We start from the raw sequence: 26,440 nt of genomic DNA on the forward strand, positions 1-26,440 counted from the left end.
ATCTTCTGCATGAATTATATTTGATCAAACTTAATTCCATATAAACTGATTTATGGCACAGTGAAATCTCTGTTCCAAAGAATCATTTTTCCAGCTTCTCATAAAAATAGTATTTCTTCCAGACTTCATATAAGGGCCAACAAACCCTGCATCTCTATTTTGACCTCTTTTCTCACCTCTCCCTCTAAATTTGCTTTCTTTATATTCCTCACATAAACCAGCTCATTCCTGCTAAAGGCCTTTGTCTTGCGATTTCCAGGCAAGCGCTTCTCCTGGTTCATAGCAAGACTGGCCCTATCTGTCCTTTCAGGACTAAATTTCAATGTCATTTCTTTAGTGGGAATGCCTCTGACTGTCTTCCTCCATCCCATCCCAAATATATATTCACTATTACAGCTCATGTTTTGTTTTCTTTGTACAACTTGCTACCTGAAATTCCTGTTAATTTATTCCTTTCCTTTTAAATTTGTCTATCTCCCCCTTCTATCCCCACCTCAATGGAGGCCGCACAAAGATTCAGGCCTGGTCCACCTTGTTCACAACTAGCCCAGTGCCTGGAACAATGCTTGATATCTGGTGATTGATCAATAAATGTTTTTGAAGGAATGAATGGTAGTCTGTGACATCATATGTTGTGTGTCTGACTATAGTACCAATCCCCAGATCCCAGCCTCTGAATATCTGTTTCAGTAGCTCTTGAATGGGCTCCAAAGACCCTAGGTTGGGAAATAAAGTCCTAAAGAGTGTGTTCTTTCTTGATTGACTGAATATTCTTGGACAATAGCTGTGGATATTCGAATCCTAACTTCATTTAGAAAAGGAATGTATCATAAAAATAGGATGTATTTCTCTTGCCTTATGAGCTAGTGTAGATATGATACAAGCACCACATCAGACCACACCTCTGATCTACTGAAGCAATATTTCTGGGCATTGGTTCTAGTGATTTTTTTTCTTAAAACATCTCCAGGTGATTCTGCTAAGTATTCAGTTTTGTGCAGCACTGGAATGTGAGGGCTTCCCAGTTGGCACTAGTGGTAAAGAACCCTCCTGCCAATGCAGGAGACATAAGAGATGCAAGGTCGACCCCTGGGTCAAGAAGATCCCCTGGGGGAGGGCATGACAGGCCACTCCAGTATTCTCGCCTGGAGAATCCTATGGACAGAGGGGCCTGGCGAACTCCTGGTGGGCTACAGTCCATGGGGTCACAGAGAGCCGGGCATGACTGAGGGACTTAGCACGCACATATGCATGGAGTGTGAGGGACTCATTATTAGAACTGATGGGACATGAAGCAAGCACTGATCTTAATTCTCCACAGGCACATACATAAAGCCTCTGAATAACACGCTGTATCTGATAGAAATGCTTTCGGGGCAAGCAATGACAAAAAATCTGATTAACAGTAAATTAAACAATGGATGCTTTTTTCCTCTTTCATAACAAGAAATCTGAAATTAGGTGTTTACTGGCATTGGTTCAGTCGTTCTGCTCAAGGATTCAGATTGTTTCCATCTTTATCATCTGCCATCCTCATATGCTTGCCTTCTTCTTCATATTTGTAACTTTGTTTGCATAAAGCCCACACAGCTTCAGGAGTCACGTTCATGTTCAAGGTGAGAAGGAAAGAGAAGGCTCTCCCAGGAGCTTCCTCAGAAGGCATCTTATCTTTCCTTGGCCAGAACTTGACATTCTATTCTAGTTGCAAAGAAGGCTGGGGATGTGAGTAGCAAGCTTTCCAAACCATAGTGGGAGGGAGGTGAGCAGTGAGAAGGGGATGGAGAATGGTATTTAAGGACCCAGGGAATAGCATTTGTCCCACATGCCTGTTGTGGAAACACTATTCAGCCCAAGATGATGTCTAAAGGGAGACTTCTACCCTTTCCTGCTCCATTCAGTCCATGCTTTCCTATGATTACCTTTTTCTTTACCTAGAGAATTTTCACCAAGTGACTGACTCTTACTTCCAAAGTCTCTTAAAAAAATTGAGATATAATTGACATATATATATTATATTAGTTTTAGGTGTACAGCATCATGACTTGCTATTTGTGCATGCTAAGTCACTTCAGTCGTGTCTGACCTATGGACTATGAGACCCTATGGACTGTAGCCTGCCAGGCTCCTCTGTCCATTGGATTCTTCAGGCAAGAATACTAGAGAGGTTGCCATGCCCTTCTCCAGGAGATCTTCCCAATCCAGGGACTGAACCCATGTCTTCTATGTCTCCTACATTAGCATGTGGGTTCTTGACCACTAGTGCCACCTGGGAAGCTCTTGCTATTTGTGTCCATTGAGAAATGACTACCACTCTTAGTCCAGCTAACATCCTTGTCACTTCATAAAATTACAAATCTTTTCTTGTGATGAGAAGTTTTTTGATCTACTCTCTTAGCAACTTTCAAATATACAGTACACTATTATTAACTAGGTGGGTTTCCCTGGTGGCTCAGTGGTAAAGAACCCACTTGTCAATGTAGGAGATGTGAGTTCCATCTCTGAGTCAGGAAGATCCCCTGGATAAGGAAATGGCAACCCACTCTAGGGCTCTTGTCTGGAGAATGCCATGGACAGAGGAGCCTAGCAGGCTACAGTACATGGGCTTGCAAAGAGTCAGACACAACTTAATGACTAAAACAACAATTATTAACTACAGTCACTATGCTATACCTTACATCCCCAGGACTTATTTATTTTATAACTGGAAGTTTGTGCCTTTTGACTCCTTTCACCAATTTTACTCACACACACACACCCCCCCCCGCCCCCCGCCGCCGCCCCCATCTGCTGCCTCTGCCAGTGACCAATCTGTTCTCTGTATCTACGAGTTTGGACATTCTGCTTGTTTGCTTGCTTTCTTTAGTTTCCACATATAAATGAATCATGCAGTACTTGTCTTTCTCTGTCTGACTTATTTCACTTAGCATAATATCCTCTTATTTCAACCATGTGGGTACAAATGGCAAGATTTCCTGCTTTTTATGGCTGAATAATACTCCATTACATCTATCTTACATCTGTATCTACATAGATATATCACATTTTCTCTATCCATTTATCTATCTTTACCCATTCACTTATTTATGAATACTTCAAGGCTATGGTTTTTCCAGTGGTCATGTATGGATGTGAGAGTTGGACTGTGAAGAAAGCTGAGCCTCGAAAAATTGATGCTTTTGAACTGTGGTGTTGGAGAAGACTCTTGAGAGTCCCTTGGACTGCAAGGAGACCCAACCAGTCCATCCTGAAGGAGATCAGTCCTGAGTGTTCATTGGAAGGACTGATGCTGAAGCTGAAACTCCAATACTTTGGCCACCTCATGTGAAGAGTTGACTCATTGGAAAAGACCCTGATGCTGGGAGGGATTGGGGGCAGGAGGAGAAGGGGACGACAGAGGAAGAGATGGCTGGATGGCATCACCAACTCGATGGGCATTAGTTTGAGTAGATTCCAGGGGTTTGTGATGGACAGGGAGGCCTAGCGTGCTGCAATTCATGGGGTCGCAAAGAGTCGGACACGACTGAGCAACTGAATTGAACTGAGCTGAGCTGAGGTTGCTTCCAAGCTTCTTGGATATTATAAATAATGCTGCAGTGCGCATGGTGGTGCATATATCTTTTTAATATCGTGTTTTTGTTTCCTTCAGGTAAATGCCCAGAAGTGGAAGTGTTGGATCACATTTTAATTCTATTTTTAATTTTTTTGAGGAAATACCATACCATTTCCACAGTGGCTGCATCAATTTACATCCCTACCAACAGTGCACAAGGGTTCTCTTTTCTCCACATCCTTGCCAGCACTTGATATTTCTAGTCTTTTTGATACCTGCCATTCTAACAGGTGATATCTCATTGTGGCTTTGATTTGCACTTCCCTGATTATTACCAAATGCTTGGTTTACTCCTAGAGATAACAGCAACAATTTATATGTTCCAGGCATTATCTATAAGCACTTTATATATATTAACTACTTAATCTTCATGAAAAACATGTAGTTTTTTTTATTATCCCCAGTTATTATTATTATTATCCCCAGTTAACAAATGAAGAAACTGGGTTAAAGAGAAGTTAATTAACTTGCCCAAGGTCACTCAGCTAGTGAATAGCAGAGTGGGATTCAAACCTAGGCAATTTGGTTCTAGAGTCCATGTTCTTAACCATAATATTATACTGTATACCCTTCCACAGCTACTTAGGTTAAGGTCCACTGACTAAAGTATATAACTTAGTCAAACAAAGCTAGGCTTCCTTATTGGAGAAGGAAATGGCAACCCACTCCAGTATTCTTGCCTGGAGAATCCCAGGGACAGGGGAGCCTGTCGGGCCGCCATCTATGAGGTCGTACAGAGTCGGACACGACTGACGTGACTTAGCAGTTAGCAGGCTTCCTTAATTGTTGCAGAAAGGGAAACACACATCAGGGGAATGACGAGGAACCTGAAAGGGGAAACCAAGTAAGCGTATTTAAAGGGCCTGGGGAGCAGGAGTTATTTATTCATAAGTCTTTGCAGGGATAGCTTAAGAATTTGTAAGCTAGATTAGTTACTAGAACTCTCAGTGGTCTTTAGGACACAGGAATTGATGTGCAATTACTATTAGAATAATTGGATCTGAAGGAGTTGGAGTCAAGAGAGTTTGAGCTTAGTTAATCTTCATGTCACCTCATCTGTCTTGCGAGTTGCACAGTTTTGCAAGTGGTGAATTATATTTCCATCCTTAGTACCCTCCTCACGAGCTAGCTGCCAGCAGGGTGGTTTTGCGTCTATCAGTCTCCCCTTCTGGTCGTTTTTCAGTCTAAGTGGAAGGATGCTTGCATCCTTGCATCCTTGCATCAGTCACTTCAGTTGTGTCTGACTCTTTGTAGCCTCATGGACTGTAGCCTGCCAGGCTCCTCTGTCCATGGGATTTTCCTGGCAAGAATACTTGAGTGTATTGCCATGCCCTCCTCCAGGGATTTTCCCAACCCAGAGATTGAACTCATGTCTCCTGCATCTCCTGCATTGCAGGTATGTTCTTTACCTAGCCACTGGGGAAGTGCCAAGTGGAAGGACAGATCACAGTCTTTCAAGGAAATGGTGAATCCAGATTCACGTGTGTGTGTGTTTTAATTGCACAGTCATGTCTGACTTTTTGCAACCCAATGGACTGAAGCCCACCAGGCTCCTCCGTCCATGGAATTCTCCAGCAAAGTATAAGGGAGTGGATAGCCATTCCCTTCTCCAGGGGATCTTCCTGACCTAGGGATCCAACCCAGGTTTCCTGAACTGCAGGCAGATTCTTTACCATCTGATCCACTAGGGAAGCCTGGTGGGGCTTCCTACCCCCTGTTCAATTGGTTGCGATAGTGTTTGCAATCTCAAGTGACAGGCCTTCTGATTCTTTTTGCTGGATGATTATTTGTGAAATCTTCTGGAGTGAAAGTGGCTCTGGAGTTATTCACTTTGGCTGCAATATAGAAACAGGAAATTTTGTTCCCGTCTCAATATGAGACAGGAAATTACTTAAGTGAAACTTCATTCTCATGAACCTTAAGCTACTTAAATCTTTTGTTAACCAAGTGGCTTTTTCCTTTGACTTAATGTAAGTAGTTCATCTTTCCCCATTTCTAGAGGATGAATCTTATTTGTAATGATTATTGGGAGCCAGGATATCAGGAGTACTATGATTTAAGGGTAAGAGTGTCTACTAATAAAGTAGATTCTTGAACCAGCACAGAAAGAAGAAACTAACCAAGAGTATAAAGAAAAAAACTTACAAAGAAGTATAGCAATCAATGGCTTTGGGCATCTGGGGTCTTAGGCATAAGCCATCTATTTAAATTGTCTTTTTCTTCTGGGCCGAAACAGCCCTATAAATGTTGACTCACTCATAGATGCATGTCTAAAGTGATGAGGATGATGGTATCCATGAATTTATTCTCTCCATTATCAGTGGTTCTTTACTGAGATTCTTTAGATTTTTTTGCCCCCAGAAAACTCATTTCCCTAGTATATCAGAGTACTCTTAAAGATACATGTTTTGGCCAAGAGAGAGGGGAACTCCATCACGAGTACCAAGTAAAGGCTGGGTTCATGTTCTGTGTACTTAAGGTCAGAACTACACCAGTGCAAACATATTTGAATACACAACATAAAAGGGCAATCCATCATTAATTTCCCTGAAAACACACTTGCACCTGCAGACTTCCTGGAGGTTCTTTTTTTTTTTCTTTAGGGGGAGTGTCTTGAAGTACAGGGACTCTCAAGCACCTGGAGGCCAACAACTGCAGATGTCTGCCTGAAGGCAAAGATTTGATCAGGTTGATGAAACCAGCGTGGTATGTCCTAGCAAAACAATGATCTACAGATTACAAAGCTTGAAGTGGTTTTAATTCTGAAGATATGAAATCTATGCCTGCAAAAGGGGTGGGAGATTCTGCAACAAAAGTCTGGAATGATTCCCAAATGTGCAGAATCAAGAACTAGAATTTTTGTTGATGTTAAGGGTTTCATTTCACAAAGATTAATTCTATATCCTTTGAATATAGTAAGCAGTTGTCTTAATTATGGCCTAAGTAGAAAAGAAAGGAAAGTTCTTTATTGCCTTGTATTCAGTATCTGTTTTTGTTGATGGTCCAACGCTGGACTCCCTGAACTTTTCCCTGAATTTAAACTAAGTATTAGTTTTTAAAATAAAAAAGATATAAATGTTTACTTAAAAAAAATCTCTAATGTCTTTTTGGCTACCTAAAATATACCAAAGACCAATATTTGGAACAAGAGCAATTAAGTAAATTTTCTTTGATTAATAAATTATCTTCCATTTAAAACAAAAGAGGAAAGTTAAACTGTTTGCTTAAAGTTCAATCAGCCAAGATGTGTGTTTAATAAGCTGTTGGGTTTGCCTATACCTGGCTATTCTCTAATTCACCTAAAGGCCCGGGCTATTGCTTATAAACCTATTTTGTGAAATGACTAGAGTTACACTGCTCCAAGTGAGATTCTTTATGATATTGTACAAAAATTAAGCATTTTGCCTGCTTAGTCACACCACGTAATTTCAAAGGTCCTTAAGTCTAGGTCGACCTGAGCAAGTTTGTTCTTGATTTATATACTACTTCCAAAAATATGTCAAGGTGTTTATTTCTTTGTGCAGAGGAGCAGTGGGGCAAAATAAGTTGTGACTGATGATTGCACACTCACTTGGAACTTTAGGACCCACTCTGGATTTTGATTGCACCAATTTGAAAAATTTAACTCTTGTGATCACTTACTGTTTACTGATATCTTCTTCTCAGCTTTGTTCTAAATAATTTCCTGCCTTTCTTGAGCCTAACAGCCAGGAGACCAAAATCTTCCACACCTCTAACCAGATGAATGCAGGCAATTAGGTGGAAATGCCCCTTTAAACACAGGTTTGAGTGCACCAGGTATAATTCTCAGACTTACCTGGATCCAAGGGTTAAATTCAAGAAGTTCTTGACTCACACTATAAATTTTTCAGAACTATTTACTGGGGAAAAAACCCTCTAAAACTCCTAATTTTCCCCATTGTTTAAAACTGTATATTTAGTAACCATCATACTGCTCATGGGGCTTCCCTGGTGGCTCAGTGGTAAAGAATCTGCCTGCAATGCAGGAGACGATGCAAGAGATGTGAGTACGATCCTTGGGTCGGGAAGATCCCCCGAAGGAGGGCATGGCAACCCACTCCAGTATTCTTGCCTGGAGAATCCCATGGACAGAGGAGCCTGGTGGGCTGCAGTTCATGGGGTTGCAAAGAGTCGGATATGACTGAAGCAACTTAGCAGGTACGCATACGACTCATGGTAGTAGTGTGATACAATACAGGATGGATGGATGATTATTCATGTTATTTACCTTCAGGAATACTAAGAGGCATCTCACATTGGAAAAGTAAAAAAATATATTTTGCTTATTTTTAAACATTATTTCAGACAGATTCATTCTATTTCTGTCAAAAGTGCTTTCAATTAACTCTAGAAGATTAATACATATCTCCCCAACCAATGCATCAACATATTCAAAATGGACCCTATTTTTTTAAGAACTTGGTGTATCTTCCCAGATTCATCTAGGAACTGATAAAATGGTCTATCAGCAAATGCAAAGATTTGAGATGATTTGAGATTTGAGATGATTAAATCATCTCAATTTGAGAATTGAAATGATTAAATTACACTTCCAAGCTCTCTTTTCTCCTCTGGTTGAATTGATCAGCTGTTGTTTCTCTATGGGGTAGAGTGGAGTTGACATTTGCTTCTTCACTGTGTTGAGAAGAAGCCAATTTTGGGTGGCGGTTGTAGGGAGAGAATGAGCTAGCTGATTGGATCACTTTTAGACCGGTTGTGAGAACACACATGCCACTCACCTCCCCAAAGTGGGTAGAGGACTCAGTTTATACATGGCTCACCCTTACTCATGACCCTTTTATATCAACTTTGAATGTAGCACTAAGAAAATCCAAGAATTAACTTCATATAAACAATTAAAGCTGTAAATGAACTGAATATTCTCTAGGGAGAGACAAAGCTTTTTTTCCTGAACACTTGATTGCTAAGGAATCAGAAAGAGAATAGTCTTGTATAGATTAGAGAAGTTGTGTTTTAACTAGGATTTGGACACAGTATCTTTTAAAGTTTCAAGCATGAACAATGATTAAACCAAATTAATTTGCTATGGAGTCAACTTCTTCCAAAGTCATAGGAAGTATTGTCATATAGTGATAAAAATCTAACTCCCTCCCCCACACTGCCAGCTGCTTGTCTCTTGCCATTTCAATCTATCCTCCACTTTTCTGTCACAGTTTTCTTTTCTAAACTTCCAGCATAATCCATGCTATTTTTTCAGCCTAAATGTCTTCTCTGGATCCCCATTTCCTAGGAAAATAAAGTCCAACACCTCATCTAGGACTAGAGGTCTTTCATAATCAGGTCCCAGTCAAAGTTTCTAGGCTCTTCTCTTTTGACCCAGCTTGTCCTAAGCCACACTAAGTTTTTCACTGTTTCCTGACCATGCTGACTCTTCTGTGTGGTTCTCTCTACTGGGAATGCCCTTTCCTCACCAGGATCTACATGTCCCAGAGAGCAACTGAACTCTTTCCAGTCTCCTCTCAAAGAAGACACAACGTCCTGACTCTGAACTTATCACATGGCATTTTTCGTAGTTAGTTACATACTTATGAATCTGTCCTACCAAGTTGTGAATTCCTTGATGGAAAAGACAATGCATTACCCATCTTTATTCCCTGAGCATCTTGTGTAAATAGGGTGCATAACACAACTTCAATAATTATTGAATTGCAGAGTAGTTGTTGAACAGCAAATATGGGTAGGATATGCTGCAGATGTGTGATAAGTTTTAAAATATTGACTTATTTATTTTTGGTTCCAATTACTTATTCTACTAGAGCAGTACTGTCCAGTATAAATATAATGTAAGCCACAGATGCAAGCCACATATATGATTTAAAATTTTCTAGTTGCCATATTAAAAAATAAAAAGAAAGGTAAAATTAATTTTCATAGTAATTTTTTTACCAAATATATCTAAATATTATAATTATTTCAACATAATATTAGCATAAAAATGATTAATGGGATAGTTTACATTTTTTTAAGAAGTCTTGGAAATTGAGGATGTATTGTTCACATCTCAGTTTGGACTAGCCACATCCAAGTGCTCAGTAGCCTCATGTGGCTTGCAGCTACCATATTGGACAACACAACTCTAGATAGTTCTACTGCTTCCATTCAGGAATTTGCTGGGGGCTTTATAATAACTGCTACAAAGGAGGCATGAAAAACCAGAAAGCCAGGAAGAAGAACTTCATATCCTGGCTTTTGACTTTAAAGAAGGCTGAGTGCCAAAGAATTGATGCCTTAAAACTGTGGTGTTGGAGAAGACTCTTGAGAGTCCCTTGGACTGCGAGGAGATCCAACCAGTCCACCCTAAAGCAAATCAGTCCTGAATATTCATTGGAAGGACTGATGCTGAAGCTGAAACTCCAATACTTTGGCCATCTGATGTGAGAACTGACTCATTTGAGAAGACCTTGCTGCTGGGAAAGATTGAAGGCAGGAGGAGAAGGGGATGACAGAGGATGAGATGGTTGGATGGCATCACCGACTCAATGGACATGAGTTTGAGTAAGCTCTGGGAGTTGGTGATAGATAGGGAAACCTGGCGTGTTGCAGTCCATGGTGTTGCAAAGAGTTGGACACGACTGAGCAACTAAACTGGACTGAACTGAACTGAACTGAGGTCTTTGTGGGGAAAGGATAGCTTCATACAGAGGAAGTGAAATAGATTGAAGAGAAAGCTTATGACATGACAAGAAGGCATTGTTAAGTCTTCTTCCCTAAGTATACACGGGACCAAAGAATCTGTAGGTCAAGAAGTGGGACAAAATTTAAGGGGAAGTAGAAAATGAACAGGCTTCCCAAGTGGCACTAGTGGTAAAGAACCTACCTGTCAACTTAGGAGACATAAGAGGCATGGGTTCAATTCATGGGTCAGGAAGACCCTCTGGAGGAGGGTATGGCAACCCACTGCAGTATTCTTGCCTGGAGAATCCCATGGACAGAGGAGCCTGGCAGGCTTCAGTCCACAGCGTGTGCCCTCAAAAACTGACACACCTGAAGCGATATAATACATGCACAGAAAATGAACAGGCAGCATGGGTTCTTGAGAAAAAAGAAACATCTCTCTCTTTCTCTCTCAGGTTCCGAGTAAGAGGACAACAGAAATTCAAGTTGATTTGAGGATTCGAGAGCAGTGGAGGCCTGGGTCCCTTTCTCCAAGAAGGGCTTAGGGAGATGGCAAGTAAAAAGGCTGCTCTGTAGTGCGTCCAGGCTCATGGACTTGAGACAGTCTCATGGAATTCCCATGAGATTTATGGCTCCAGAGATTTATGGCTTCCCCAGTGATTCAGCAGGTAAAGAATCTGTCTGCAATGCAAGAGATGCAGGTTTGATACCTGGGTTAGGAAGATCCCCTGGAGGAGGAAATGGCAACCCAGTATTCTTGCCTGGAAAATCCTGGACAGAGGAGCCTAGTGGGCTACAGTCCAAAGGGTTGCAGAAAGTTGGACACAACTGAGCACACACAGACACACCTAGAGAGCTTTATAGTTAGCCTCACACACCCAAGAATAGCTCTGAAACAATGACCTCCTATTAATAGCCCCACTGGGCTTCTTGGAGCTCACCCTTCAGTAAGAGAAGTTGAAGGATCCCATGCCCTGGAAGGAGAGTAGGATGGATATCAGCAAAGAGACATAGGCAGGCAGATATAAACAGATAGAGTCAGACGGATTAAACACACAGACATGGAGGAGTCCTGTGGATAGGAAGGGAAAACAGCTGAGCAGTGGCCTATGTGGATATGGAGTCAAAGATCAGATAGAAACAGCAGAGCTGAACATATGTCACCATGCATAGGTGATAAAAGGACACCTATCTCAGGGGTAGGTACCTCATACAACTTCCTGGAAATTAGACACACCTCCAGGGAGAGAAGGACAGGCTTAAACTGACTGGGCTCCAGTTTCTCCTACTTGAAGCATCAAGGCTTATAATTAAAATGAAGTTCAGTCATGAAAACTTTAGGAAGTTGTCTTACACAGCTGATTTTGTGCACTGAGATTCATGACCACTATTCAGAGGATATTCTGGACTCCTGGTAACTTGGTCATGTATTTTCAACAGTATTTTGAATATAGTCTCCTCTCACCCTTAAATATTTTTATTCTGGAAAGTCTTAAAATTATAAAAGGAACTTCAATGTTTTCAATCACACATTATAATTAACTATAGTTAGCTAAGTGTCTAGAAGATTCAGAGCATCCAAAAATTGGATGACAGGAATATGTGTACAGTCAATGAAGGAGAGAAACTGAAATATAGACGATGCTGAGAAATACTGGCTTGGTGAAATTAATCATTATCACTAGTGCTCTAGAGAAGTGCTCATCATGAAGAGTATCATCTTTCTACAGGGTTGCAGTGTACCCTGTTGCTTTTCTAGTTTTCATAAATTGTTGGAGGGAGAAAAGAGAAAAATCTAAACTGTATGAAAATTGAGAATTCTGTCATAGGCTTCTCATAAAGAAGGAACTAAAGATCATTAAGGGGCTTCCCAGGTGGCTCAGTGGTAAAAAGAAAAAAAAGAAAAAAAAAAAAAACCTGCCTGCCAATGCAGGAGACCTGGGTTTGATCCCTGGGTTGGGAAGATCCCTTGGAGAAGGGAATGGCAACCCACTTCAGCATTCTTGCCTGGGAAATCCTATGGTCAGGGGAGCCTGGGATGGGGTGGGGTGGGGAGGGCAGGCTACAGTCCATGGGGTTGCAAAGAGTCAGACAGGACTGGTGGACAAACACTTTCACTTTCATTATACATGGTTGGAGGTTGTGAGGCTGGGGAGGCATGCAGGCAAACCAACTCTATATTATGGATAGAATATATTTAAGAACCAAGATTTGATGCAGTGAAACATAAACTCTAAAATTATTTAAATGTTAGCCCCCAAAAGACTTCTGTAAGTCAAATACTTTTGATATCCTCTCCTCTTCCAAACTGAGAGAGAGAACTAATGAAAAGCTCACCAGTTGCAGAATAAAGATTTTTAACCCACCACTTCTGAAGAAACCCTTGATTCTAATCATCCTGGAAGTTCACCTGACCCAACTGGTCAAGATGAAATAGAGATCCAAAACTTTCCAACAAGTTTAGAAAAGTAGAAAAGGATTATCCTGGAAGTGACAAATTGAGCACATTCAGAGAAAACCTACTTCAAATAATATGGCTCATCTGAGAGTTAAATATATTTAAAAAAACTTAAAGAGCTAGAAAAAGAGAGACGAAAATAACAAGAAGTCATCCTTAAATAATGGGGGTGCACATTGCCTCACAGTCTTGCTTTCTCCCTGTCCCATCCCCCACCACTAGGGCCTTGTGAAAGACTATTTTTCCCCCTTTAGATGCGATAAAGGAGAAAACACAACTGTTCATTTGCAGAATGGCCTGAGGAATGCAGACTAATGGACAGTCTCCTTACTTTTCCATAAGAAATGTTTTAAGACATCTAGTTTAGTGATGGCTGTTGAGATTGGAATTGCAAATGCTCTTTGCCAGCTCTTGTTTCCTGAAAAGTAAAACAGTAACTTCCATTCTCTAAGAAGTTTCTTAAAAGCTAGCAGAAGGAAGTTTGGGAGCTAGACTTATGCAAGCAGAGAACTTTCCTGAAGATGTTCATTCTGTACCCATGTCAACGTCTTCTCCTTTGGATCCAATTGATTTTTACATTATTTAAAGCAGCAGTCCTATTAGCAGTGGTGGTAAAGTATTAATAGTATGTAAGCAATAAATACTGAATATTTATTGAGATCTTATTATATGTCAGGCACTGTAACAAGCATTTAACCTAGAGTGATTTAATTTTCATTATAACACATTGTTGTTGTTATTATTATTCCCATTTTAGAGATGAAGAGACTAAGGATTAGGAAGGTTAAATCACTTTGCCAAGATCACATAAATAGCAAGTGGCAGAGCTAGGAGTTTAATAAATAGCATGTGGCAAAGCCTTGAACCTGTTTTTGTTTTTTATCTTAAAATGCAACACTGAGTGCCCACCACCCCAAGAACAGGATGCAGAATTTGCTGGGCCTGTTTCAAAGTAAAACAAAAGTGGTGCCCTTAGTTAAAAAATATAAGAAAGTCAAGATGGTGCCACAGGGCATTAAACCAAACTCGGGTCCAGTGTGACAACACAGATCACGGGACCATGAAGCTGGTCCTGACTGTGTATAACTTCTGGGGATACAAATATGAATAATATCCAGCTCACGTCCTTAAAGACAGGAGAACAGACAGGCAACCAGGAAATTCCTATTACTTTTCCAGTATGATAAGGTCACATAAGTCAGAGACAAGGCAGTCACAGCCAGCCTGCGGCTGCAGGAAACAATAGTAATTATTATTTGTAGTAAATACAGTCAGAAAATGACTTCTCTTAGTTGTCTTTTCTTTTGTACTTTTTATTTCCTTCCCTGGTTGAGAAACCTGATACAGGACACTGAGCGATGGAGATAAAGTAAAGCCTTAATACTGACGGGAGAAGTGGCTTCAGATGTGTGGCTTGCTCCCGCAGCCTCCTGACTGAAGCATCTCACTCGGTGGTCCCTATAGAACCACTGGGAGCCCTGCAGGCTGCCCAGGTAGGGGTCCTGCTCCACTCAGCCCATGGAGCATGAACTTTGTGAATGGCCAGCCTTAACAGAAAAGTTCAAGGTCTTCTCCAAAGGAGCAGGAAGGTGAGTGAGCAGCCAAGACTTGTTAGGAGTGGTGTCGAGTGAGGTCGCTCTATCTGGAATCACAAGGAGGCCAAAATGAGTCTCTCTCCCAGTGGGTCTTATACCTTCTGTTTTAGGATAGTTTGTTGTTCAGTCGCTAAGTCAAGTCTGACTCTGCGACCCCATGGCCTGCAGCATGCCAGGCTTCCCTGTCTTTCACTGTCTCCCAGAGTTTGCTCAAACTTATGTCCATTGTTGGTGATGCTGTACTACCATCTCATCCTGTCGCCCCCTTCTCCTCTTGTCCTCAAACTTTTCCAGCATCAGGGTCTTTTCCAATAATCTGAGTTCTAACTCTTCATACTCTTGCATTTTGTAGGCCTATCAGGATGGTAGTAGTCTTACTAAATTTCTTGATCTTTCTTATAACTCTATTATATAATAATTTTTGAGGAATGGGAAAAGAGTCTGTAATCAGAATTTTTCTTTCAATTTTTTTCAGTCCTCAGAAAGTAGGGAAAACCTTTCTTCTCTCTAGATAGTGAGAAGCTTCTGGTTTATCCTTCTAAAGGCAAAAGTTTCCATTTTTAATTCTCTGGATTAAATTAAAGAATAACAAGTTTGAGTGAATAGAGCTTGTTTGAGTGAAGTAGAAGGATGAAGACACTAAAGTCTTTGTTAGAAGTGTTCATTACTCCAATAATTAGGAAATTAGGAAACAAGGAAATGTTTTGAAATATTGGACTCCACAGAGGGCTTTCTTTCCTCCCTCTTTTTAAGTGAGTGTTATGAAAATGTTTCATTTTTGTTTGTTTACTGATAGTGTGAGAAAATTCCAGGAACAGTTTCCCTGGTGTGTGTGTGTGTGTATGTAGAACAGTGCCTCTCAAAATATGATTTTTGATTCCTAGACCAACTGCACCAGAATCACTAGGGAAACTGATTAGAAATGTGTGTTCCATCTGGAACCAGTAGGTTTCCATAGTCCACCATACTGAATCTGTAGAAAGCTACATCTATTCCTTCTCCTTAAGTGAATCTTTTTCAAACTGAAGTTGCAGAGGCCCTGAAATCCATTTAAAATAACCCCTCTCTGAAAATGTTTAGTAATTTATGGTGGATGTCAAGTAGGTCTAGACGTGAACCTGAATGAGGATTCGAAGGAGGAAGCATTCACTCTTGGCTGGGTGAGGCCTCAGGCAGAGGGAGGAAAACAGACCTGAACAGGGGAAAGGAAGGATATTTCAATATGGAGTGAATGAAGGTCATGGAGAAAGCTACTAGGGATGGGAGGGGATGGAAGATAGGTGTTTCCTTTGTGGTTGGGGCAGGAGGTGGAAGTGAGGAGCATATGAATCATTGATCTTTCCTGCAATTTTCTGCTTCTAACTTAAGAGTGGAAAACACTCACTCTCATCAGCCTGCAGAAGCAGAAGATATTAAGAAGAGGTGGCAAGAATATACAGAAGAACTATACAAAAAAGATCTTCATGACCCAGACAATCACGATGGTGTGATCACTCACCTAGAGCCAGACATCCTGGAATATGAAGTCAAGTGGGCCTTAGGAAGCATCACTATGAACAAAGCTAGTGGAGGTGATGGAATTCCAGTTGACTTATTTCAAATCCTGAAAGATGATGCTGTGAAAGTGCTGCATTCAATATGCCAGCAAATTTGGAAAACTCAGCAGTGGCCACAGGACTGGAAAAGGTCAGTTTTCATTCCAATCCCTAAGAAAGGCAATCCCAAATAATGCTCAAACTACCGCACAATTGCACTCATCTCCCATGCTAGTAAAATAATGCTCAAAATTCTCTAAGCCAGGCTTCAGCAATACATGAACTGTGAACTTCCAGATGTTCAAGCTGGTTTTAGAAAAAGCAGAGGAACCAGAGATCAAATTGCCAACATCTGCTGGATTATCGAAAAAGCAAAAAAATTCCAGAAAAACATCTATTTCTGCTTTATTGACTATGCCAAAGTCTTTGTGTGGATCACAATAAACTGTGGCAAATTCTTAAAGAGATGGGAATACCAGAGCACCTGACCTGCCCCTTGAGAAACCTGTATGCAGGTCAGGAAGCAACAGTTCGAACTAGACATGGAACAACAGACTGGCTCCAAATAGGAAAAGGAGTACGTCAAGGCTGTATATTATCACCCTGCTTATTTAACTTATATACAGAGTACATCATGAGAAATGCTGAGCTGGATGAAGCACAAGCTGGAATCAAGATTACTGGGAGAAATATCAATAACCTCACATATGCAGATGACACCACCCTTATGGCAGAAAGTGAAGAACTAAAGGGCCTCTTGATGAAAGTGAAAGAGGAGAGAAGATGGCGGAGGAGTAGGACGGGGAGACCACTTTCTCTCCTACAAATTCATCAAAAGAATAACTGAACGCAGAGCAAACTTCGCAAAACAACTTCGGATCGCTAGCTGAGGTCATCAGGCGCCCAGAAAAGCAGACCATTGTCTTCGAAAGGAGGTAGGACAAAATATAAAAGATAAAAAGTGAGACAAAAGAGCTAAGGACGGAGATCCGTCCCGGGAGCTCTTAGGCGGCATGGCTTGGGGTAGGGTCCGGGCCTGAGTGCCCTGAGGACAATCGGAGGGAGCTTCTGTGAGTTGCCAACTTGATCTGTGGGAGACCAAAAGAGAGAGAGTAAATTAACCGGCCGGAACACACTGCCAGCCGCTCGCAGAACAAAGAGACCGAGAGGGTCCAGAGAGGAGCTCGCAGGCTGCGGACCCGCCTAGCCCCGCCGGAGGCAGGAGGCAGGGGGGAGGGGAAGGTCGCGGCGAGACACAGGGCGCAGGCACCCGACCGGCGCGGGCGGGGACTGGGGCTGGGGACGCGGAGGGCAGAAGGCGCGCGCACCCGACTGGCGCCAGCGGAAACTGAGACTGGGTCCGCGGAAGGGAGGGGGCGCGCCACACCTGGGGAGAGTGCGCCCACCAAGCCCCTGGCTGCCTGGACCGCTCTGACGGGGAAGGCACAGAGAGCAGGCGCAGCTTTTCCTTCCGCGCTTTTGTGGAACACCCGAGGGCTGGAACCTCGCGCAGCGCGGGGCGCGCTCCATATAGAACAGCCGGGAGCCTGAGCAGCACAGACGGAGAAAGCAGCGTCAGCCCCTCCCGGCAGCCCCAGCCCATCCCCGTGGGGCAAGCCTGTCTCCACAGCGCCAGCCTCTCCCTGCAGCGCAAGCCCCTCCCTGCCCCGCAGAGCGACGGAACTAGCTACCTGAATAAGAGTCCACCTCCGCCCGCCTGTGTCAGGGTGGAAATGAGGCTCTGAAGAGACCGGCAAACAGAAGCCAAATAAACAAAGGGAACCGCTTCAGAAGGGACTGGTGCAACAGATTAAAATCCCTCTAGGAAACACTGACCTCACCGGAGGGGCCTGCAGATATCGAGAAGCATAAGCTGGAACGAGGAGCTATGTGAAACTGAGCCGAACCCACACTGACCGCAACAGCTCCAGAGAAACTCCTAGATATAATTTTACTTTTTTCTCTTTTTTTAAAATTTTTTTTATTTTTTTCTTTTTTCTTTCTTCTCTTTTATTTTCCTTTAAAATCCCCTATTACTCCCCCATTACTCCTTAACTTTCATTTCCACAGACTTTTACGATTTTTTAATTAGGGGGAAAAAAAAATTTTTTTTTTTTCTTTTTCTTTCTTTTTTTTTCTTTTTTTCTTTCCTTTTTCTCTTCTATTTTCTATTTTTCTTTTTCTCTTATTTCTTTTAAAGTCCTCTAGTACTCCTCTACTACTCCTTAATTTTCATTTTCAATACACTATAACCTTACAAAAAAAAAAAAAAGAGAAGCCCTATTTTTAAACCGAAGATTATTCTCTCCCAATCTTGACTCTCTGTTTTCTACCTCAGAACACCTCTATTTCCTCCTTTCCCCTTCTCTTCCCAATCCAATTCTGTGAATCCTTGTAGGTGACTGGGCTACGGAGAACACTCTGGGAACAGACAGCTGCGTAGATCTGTCTCTCTCCTCTTGAGTCCCCCTTTTTCTCCTCCTGTTCATCTCTATCTCCCTCCTCCCTCTCCTCTTCTTCATGTAACTCTGTGAACCTCTCTGGGTGTCCCTAACGGGGGAGAATCTTTTAGCCATTAACCTAGAAGTTTTCTTATCAGGGCTGTATAGTTGGAGAAGTCCTGAGACTACAGGAAGAATAAAACTGAAATCCAGAGGCAGGAGACTTAAGCCCAAAACCTGAGAACACCAGAAAACTCCTGACTACATGGAACTTTAAGTAATAAGTGACCGTCCAAAAGCCTCCATACCTACACTGAAACCAACCACCACCCAAGAGCCAATAAGTTTTAGAGCAAGACATACCACGCAAATTCTCCAGCAACGCAGGAACATAGCCCTGAACATCAACATACAGGCTGCCCAAGGACACACCTAACACATAGACCCATCTCAAAACTCATTACTGGGCACTCCATTGCTCTCCAAAGAGAAGAAATCAAGTTCCACGCACCAGAACACTGACGCAAGCTCCCCTAACCAGGAAATCTTGACAAGCCAATCGTCTAACCCCACCCACTGGGTTAATCCTCCACAATAAAAAGGAACCACAGACCTCCAGAATACAGAAAGCCCACTCCAGATACAGCAATCTAAACAAGATGAAAAGGCAAAGAAATACCCAACAGGTAAAGGAACATGAAAAATGCCCACCAAGTCAAACAAAAGAGGAGGAGATAGGGAATCTACCTGAAAAAGAATTTAGAATAATGATAATAAAAATGATCCAAAATCTTGAAAACAAAATGGAGTTACAGATAAATAGCCTGGAAACAAAGATTGAAAAGATACAAGAAATGTTTAATAAAGACCTAGAAGAAATAAAAAAGAGTCAATTAAAAATGAATAATGCAATGAATGAGATCAAAAACACTTTGGAGGGAACCAAGAGTAGAATAACGGAGGCAGAAGATAGGATAAGTGAGGTAGAAGATAAAATGGTGGAAATAAATGAAGCAGAGAGGAAAAAAGAAAAAAGGATCAAAAGAAATGAGGACAACCTCAGGGACCTCTGGGACAATGTGAAACGCCCCAACATTCGAATCATAGGAGTTCCAGAAGAAGAAGACAAAAAGAAAGGCCATGAGAAAATACTCGAGGAGATAATAGCTGAAAACTTCCCTAAAATGGGGAAGGAAATAGCCACCCAAGTCCAAGAAACCCAGAGAGTCCCAAACAGGATAAACCCAAGGCGAAACACCCCAAGACACATATTAATCAAATTAACAAAGATCAAACACAAAGAACAAATATTAAAAGCAGCAAGGGAAAAACAACAAATAACACACAAAGGGATTCCCATAAGGATAACAGCTGATCTATCAATAGAAACCCTCCAGGCCAGAAGGGAATGGCAGGACGTACTGAAAGTAATGAAAGAGAATAACCTACAACCTAGATTACTGTATCCAGCAAGGATCTCATTCAGATATGAAGGAGAATTCAAAAGCTTTACAGATAAGCAAAAGCTGAGAGAATTCAGCACCACCAAACCAGCTCTTCAACAAATGCTAAAGGATCTTCTCTAGACAGGAAATGCAGAAAGGTTGTATAAACGTGAACCCAAAACAACAAAGTAAATGGCAACGGGACCACACCTATCAATAATTACCCTAAATGTAAATGGGTTGAATGCCCCAACCAAAAGACAAAGATTGGCTGAATGGATACAAAAACAAGACCCCTATATATGCTGTCTACAAGAGACCCACCTCAAAACAAGAGACACATACAGACTAAAAGTGAAGGGCTGGAAAAAAATATTTCATGCAAACGGAGACCAAAAGAAAGCAGGAGTCGCAATACTCATATCAGATAAAATAGACTTTCAAATAAAGGATGTGAAAAGAGACAAAGAAGGACACTACATAATGATCAAAGGATCAATCAAAGAAGAAGATATAACAATTATAAATATATATGCACCCAACATAGGAGCACCGCAATATGTACGGCAAACGCTAACGAGTATGAAAGAGGAAATGAATAGTAACACAATAATAGTGGGAGACTTTAATACCCCACTCACAACTATGGATAGATCAACTAAACAGAAAATGAACAAGGAAACACAAACCTTAAATGACACAATGGACCAGCTAGACCTAATGGATATCTATAGGACATTTCACCCCAAAACAATCAACTTCACCTTTTTCTCAAGTGCACACGGAACCTTCTCCAGAATAGATCACATCCTGGGCCATAAATCTGGTCTTGGAAAATTCAAAAAAATTGAAATCATTCCAGTCATCTTTTCTGACCACAGTGCAGTAAGATTAGATCTCAATTACAGGAAAAAAATTGTTAAAAATTCAAACATATGGAGGCTAAATAACACGCTTCTGAATAACCAACAAATCATAGAAGAAATCAAAAAAGAAATCAAAATATGTATAGAAATGAATGAAAATGAAAACACAACAACCCAAAACCTATGGGACACTGTAAAAGCAGTGCTAAGGGGAAGGTTCATAGCATTGCAGGCTTACATCAAGAAACAAGAAAAAAACCAAATAAATAACCTAACTCTACACCTAAAGCAATTAGAGAAGGAAGAAATGAAGAACCCCAGAGTTAGCAGAAGGAAAGAAATCTTAAAAATCAGGGCAGAAATAAATGCAAAAGAAACTAAAGAGACCATAGCAAAAATCAACAAAGCTAAAAGCTGGTTTTTTGAAAAAATAAACAAAATTGACAAACCATTAGCAAGACTCATTAAGAAACAAAGAGAGAAGAACCAAATTAACAAAATTAGAAATGAAAATGGAGAGATCACAACAGACAACACTGAAATACAAAGGATCACAAGAGACTACTACCAGCAGCTCTATGCCAATAAAATGGACAACTTGGAAGAAATGGACAAATTCTAGAAAAGTATAACTTTCCAAAACTGAACCAGGAAGAAATAGAAGATCTTAACAGACCCATCACAAGCAAGGAAATCGAAACTGTAATCAAAAATCTTCCAGCAAACAAAAGCCCAGGACCAGATGGCTTCACAGCTGAATTCTACCAAAAATTTAGAGAAGAGCTAACACCTATCTTACTCAAACTCTTCCAGAAAATTGCAGATGAAGGTAAGCTTCCAAACTCATTCTATGAGGCCACCATCACCCTAATTCCAAAACCAGACAAAGATGCCACAAAAAAAGAAAACTACAGGCCAATATCACTGATGAACATAGATGCAAAAATCCTTAACAAAATTCTAGCAAACAGAATCCAACAACATATTAAAAAAATCATACACCATGACCAAGTGGGCTTTATCCCAGGAATGCAAGGATTCTTTAATATCCGCAAATCAATCAATGTAATACACCACATTAACAAATTGAAAGATAAAAACCATATGATTATCTCAATAGATGCAGAAAAAGCCTTTGACAAAATTCAACATCTCATTTATGATTAAAACTCTCCAGAAAGCAGGAATAGAAGGAACATACCTCAACATAATAAAAGCTATATATGACAAACCCACAGCAAGCATCACCCTCAATGGTGAAAAATTGAAAGCATTTCCCCTGAAATCAGGAACAAGACAAGGGTGCCCACTCTCACCACTACTATTCAACATAGTGTTGGAAGTTTTGGCCACAGCAATCAGAGCAGAAAAAGAAGTAAAAGGAATCCAGATAGGAAAAGAAGAAGTGAAACTCTCACTGTTTGCAGATGACATGATCCTCTACATAGAAAACCCTAAAGACTCTACCAGAAAATTACTAGAGCTAATCAATGAATATAGTAAAGTTGCAGGATATAAAATTAACACACAGAAATCCCTTGCATTCCTATATACTAACAACGAAAAAACAGAAAGAGAAATTAAGGAAACAATACCATTCACCATTGCAACAAAAAGAATAAAATACTTAGGAGTATATCTACCTAAAGAAACAAAGGACCTATACATAGAAAACTATAAAACACTGATGAAAGAAATCAAAGAGGACACAAACAGATGGAGAAACATACCGTGTTCATGGATTGGAAGAATCAATATTGTCAAAATGGCTATTCTACCCAAAGCAATCTATAGATTCAATGCAATCCCTATCAAGCTACCAACGGTATTTTTCACAGAACTAGACCAAATAATTTCACAATTTGTATGGAAATACAAAAAACCTCGAATAGCCAAAGTAATCTTGAGAAAGAAGAATGGAACTGGAGGAATCAACCTGCCTGACTTCAGACTCTACTACAAAGCCACAGTCATCAAGACAGTATGGTACTGGCACAAAGACAGAAATATAGATCAATGGAACAGAATAGAAAGCCCAGAGATAAATCCACAAACCTATGGACACCTTATCTTTGACAAAGGAGGCAAGGATATACAATGGAAAAAAGACAACCTCTTTAACAAGTGGTGCTGGGAAAACTGGTCAACCACTTGTAAAAGAATGAAACTAGAACACTTTCTAACACCATACACAAAAATAAACTCAAAATGGATTAAAGATCTAAATGTAAGACCAGAAACTATAAAACTCCTAGAGGAGAACATAGGCAAAACACTCTCCGACATAAATCACAGCAAGATCCTCTATGACCCACCTCCCAGAATATTGGAAATAAAAGCAAAACTAAACAAATGGGACCTAATGAAACTTAAAAGCTTTTGCACTACAAAGGAAACTATAAGTAAGGTGAAAAGACAGCCCTCAGATTGGGAGAAAATAATAGCAAATGAAGAAACAGACAAAGGATTAATCTCAAAAATATACAAGCAACTCCTGAAGCTCAATTCCAGAAAAATAAATGACCCAATCAAAAAATGGGCCAAAGAACTAAACAGACATTTCTCCAAAGAAGACATACAGATGGCTAACAAACACATGAAAAGATGCTCAACATCACTCATTATTAGAGAAATGCAAATCAAAACCACAATGAGGTACCATTACACGCCAGTCAGGATGGCTGCTATCCAAAAGTCTACAAGCAATAAATGCTGGAGAGGGTGTGGAGAAAAGGGAACCCTCTTACACTGTTGGTGGGAATGCAAACTAGTACAGCCACTATGGAGAACAGTGTGGAGATTTCTTAAAAAACTGGAAATAGAACTGCCATATGACCCAGCAATCCCACTTCTGGGCATACACACTGAGGAAACCAGATCTGAAAGAGACACGTGCACCCCAATGTTCATCGCAGCACTGTTTATAATAGCCAGGACATGGAAGCAACCTAGATGCCCATCAGCAGATGAATGGATAAGGAAGCTGTGGTACATATACACCATGGAATATTACTCAGCCATTAAAAAGAATTCATTTGAACCAGTCCTAATGAGATGGATGAAACTGGAGCCCCTTATACAGAGTGAAGTAAGCCAGAAAGATAAAGAACATTACAGCATACTAACACATATATATGGAATTTAGAAAGATGGTAACGATAACCCTATATGCAAAACAGAAAAAGAGACACAGAAATACAGAACAGACTTTTGAACTCTGTGGGAGAATGTGAGGGTGGGATATTTCAAAAGAACAGCATGTATACTATCTATGGTGAAACAGATCACCAGCCCAGGTGGGATGCATGAGACAAGTGCTCGGGCCTGGTGCACTGGGAAGACCCAGAGGAATCGGGTGGAGAGGGAAGTGGGAGGGGGGATCGGGATGGGGAATACGTGTAAATCTATGGCTGATTCATATCAATGTATGACAAAACCCACTGAAAAAAAAAATCCCTTATCAGAATAAAAAAAAAAAAAAAAGAAAGTGAAAGAGGAGAGTGAAAAAGTTGGCTTAAAGTTCAACATTCAGAAAACTAAGATCATGGCATCTGGTCCCATCACTTCATGGCAAATAGATGGGGAAACAGTGGAAACAGTGGCTGACTTTATTTTGGGGGGTTCCAAAATCACTGCAGATGGTGATAGCAGCCATGAAATTAAAAGACACTTACTCCTTGGAAGGAGTTATGACCAACCCAGACAGCATATTTAAAAGCAGAGACATCACTTTGCCAACAAAGGTCCATCTAGTCAAGGCTATGGTTTTGCCAGTGGTCATGTATGGATGTGAGAGTTGGACTATAAGGAAAGCTGAACGCCAGAGAATTGATACTTTTGAGCTGTGGTGTTGGAGAAGACTCTTGAGAATCCTTTGGACTGCAAGGAGATCCAACCAGTCCATCCTAAAGGAGATCAGTCCTGGGTGTTTATTGGAAGGACTGATGCTGAAGCTGAAACTCCAATACTTTGGCCATCTGATGCGAAGACCTGACTCACTTGAAAAGACCCTGATGCTGGGAAAGATTGAAGGCAAGAGGAGGAGGGGACGACAGAGGATGAGATGGTTGGATGGCATCACCGACTCAGTGGACATGGGTTTCGGTGGACTCCGGGAATTGGTGATGGACAGGGAGGCCTGGCGTGCTGCAGTTCATGGGGTCGCAAAGAGTCAGACACGACTGAATGACTGAACTGAACTGAACATTAGCCTGCATAATAATCACTCTCTTGGTCCTCCTTAGATGGTATTTTGAGAAAGAAATGATGGATGTAGATGCTATCTACAAAGGAATGTATGATAATGAAGACACTGACTAATTCCACTGGAGAGAAAGAGGCTAGGTTCCATAATATCCATGACAAGTTGACCATAAAGTCTCCTATGTCTGCATGGCCAAGGGAAATGAATGATACATCTATCAGCCTTCTTTGAAGCCATCATTTGAGCTATTCAAAAGTCTAATTTGGAGATATACTTTTACTACCAATCTCTACCCCATCTCAACTAGCAAGTCTTTACTCACATCCCTGTCACCCCTCCTCCATTTCCCCCACTCATGCACACCTGCATTGAAGCCCTTCCCTTGGGAAAGCAGATCTGAGTCTGAGGCCTGCTCTGGGGTTTGCTCAAAGATGATCTGTAAATTACCAAGCTGAAAGTTGGTAAAATAAACCCAGAAACCTATTTTAGAAACACAGTTTAGGGAATTTCCTGGCAATTTAGTGGTTAAGACTTAGCACTTTCCCTGCCGAGGGCCTGGGTTCAATCTCCTGTTGGGGAACTAAGATCCTGCAAACCATGCAGCATGGCCAAATAAATAAAATTAAAACTTTATTTACAAAAAACAGTTTCAAATATATTTACAGGATTCTCTGACTATTCCCATGTCAAATATTTTGTAGCACTTTTCCTATTTAAGTTATATCATTACAAAGAGAAGAGGCATGTCTACAATGAGGACTGTTTTTATTTATTATTTTTTTAATCTTATCTTTAAATACAACACATTATTAAATTTCTACAGACTAAGGTGTTATCTGACTTGTTTTCACAGCATGTCATGAGTCCAGAACTGAACTTGGGCTTCTCTGATGGCTCAGTGGGTAAAGAATGCAAGAGACACAGGACTGAGCTCCAGCCACAAGACTGGTGAACCATCTCAGAGCGCTGCCTTTCCTGCCCAGGTGCAGAAAACAAAGAGGGCACTGACAGCCCACTTGGGGTGGAGACGATCTGCCCAAGTATCATCTGACTTACTCCTCATCCCTCACCTTTCCCAAACAACTACCTTTCTTCTCCTTTCCCTTCTTTGTTGCCATGAAATATATTTCCTCTGTACTCCCAGGGGTATAAGAAGAGAGGAGGTTGAGGGTACACTGTTTGATCCTTGGGTGGCTCAGGAAATCCTAAAAGAAATCTAATATTCAGATCCATTCAAGACTTTCCTACCACTGGCTCCATCCTGGGGTCCTTTGAGACCACATAAACATTTACTTCTTTCTCCCAGGGTCTTCCTCACTGGAATCCTCTTCTGCCTGGCTATACCTAGAAATACATGTACTTGGAGTGGAGGGTAGTGGAAAGTAGTGGAAAAAGATCAGAGGTTGGAGAGATATGGGTAGCACATCTTTGCATAAAGATGTTTATTAGGATGTGATCCTAGCAGGTGAATCATCCTGTGGGCTGGGCTGCTGTGGTCAATGGCAATTCTGGCCTCAGGCAGAAATGTAGAGCAAGAGACATTTGCTGAAACATCCGCTATATTGCTTTGCACAGCACTGGCTACCCAGAGTTCTCTGTATTCTGTGGTGTCTTTTCTCTCCTGATAGA

Source organism: Cervus canadensis, chromosome 21 (assembly GCF_019320065.1).
Source record: "Cervus canadensis isolate Bull #8, Minnesota chromosome 21, ASM1932006v1, whole genome shotgun sequence".
In the NCBI taxonomy this organism is placed as follows: domain Eukaryota; kingdom Metazoa; phylum Chordata; class Mammalia; order Artiodactyla; family Cervidae; genus Cervus; species Cervus canadensis.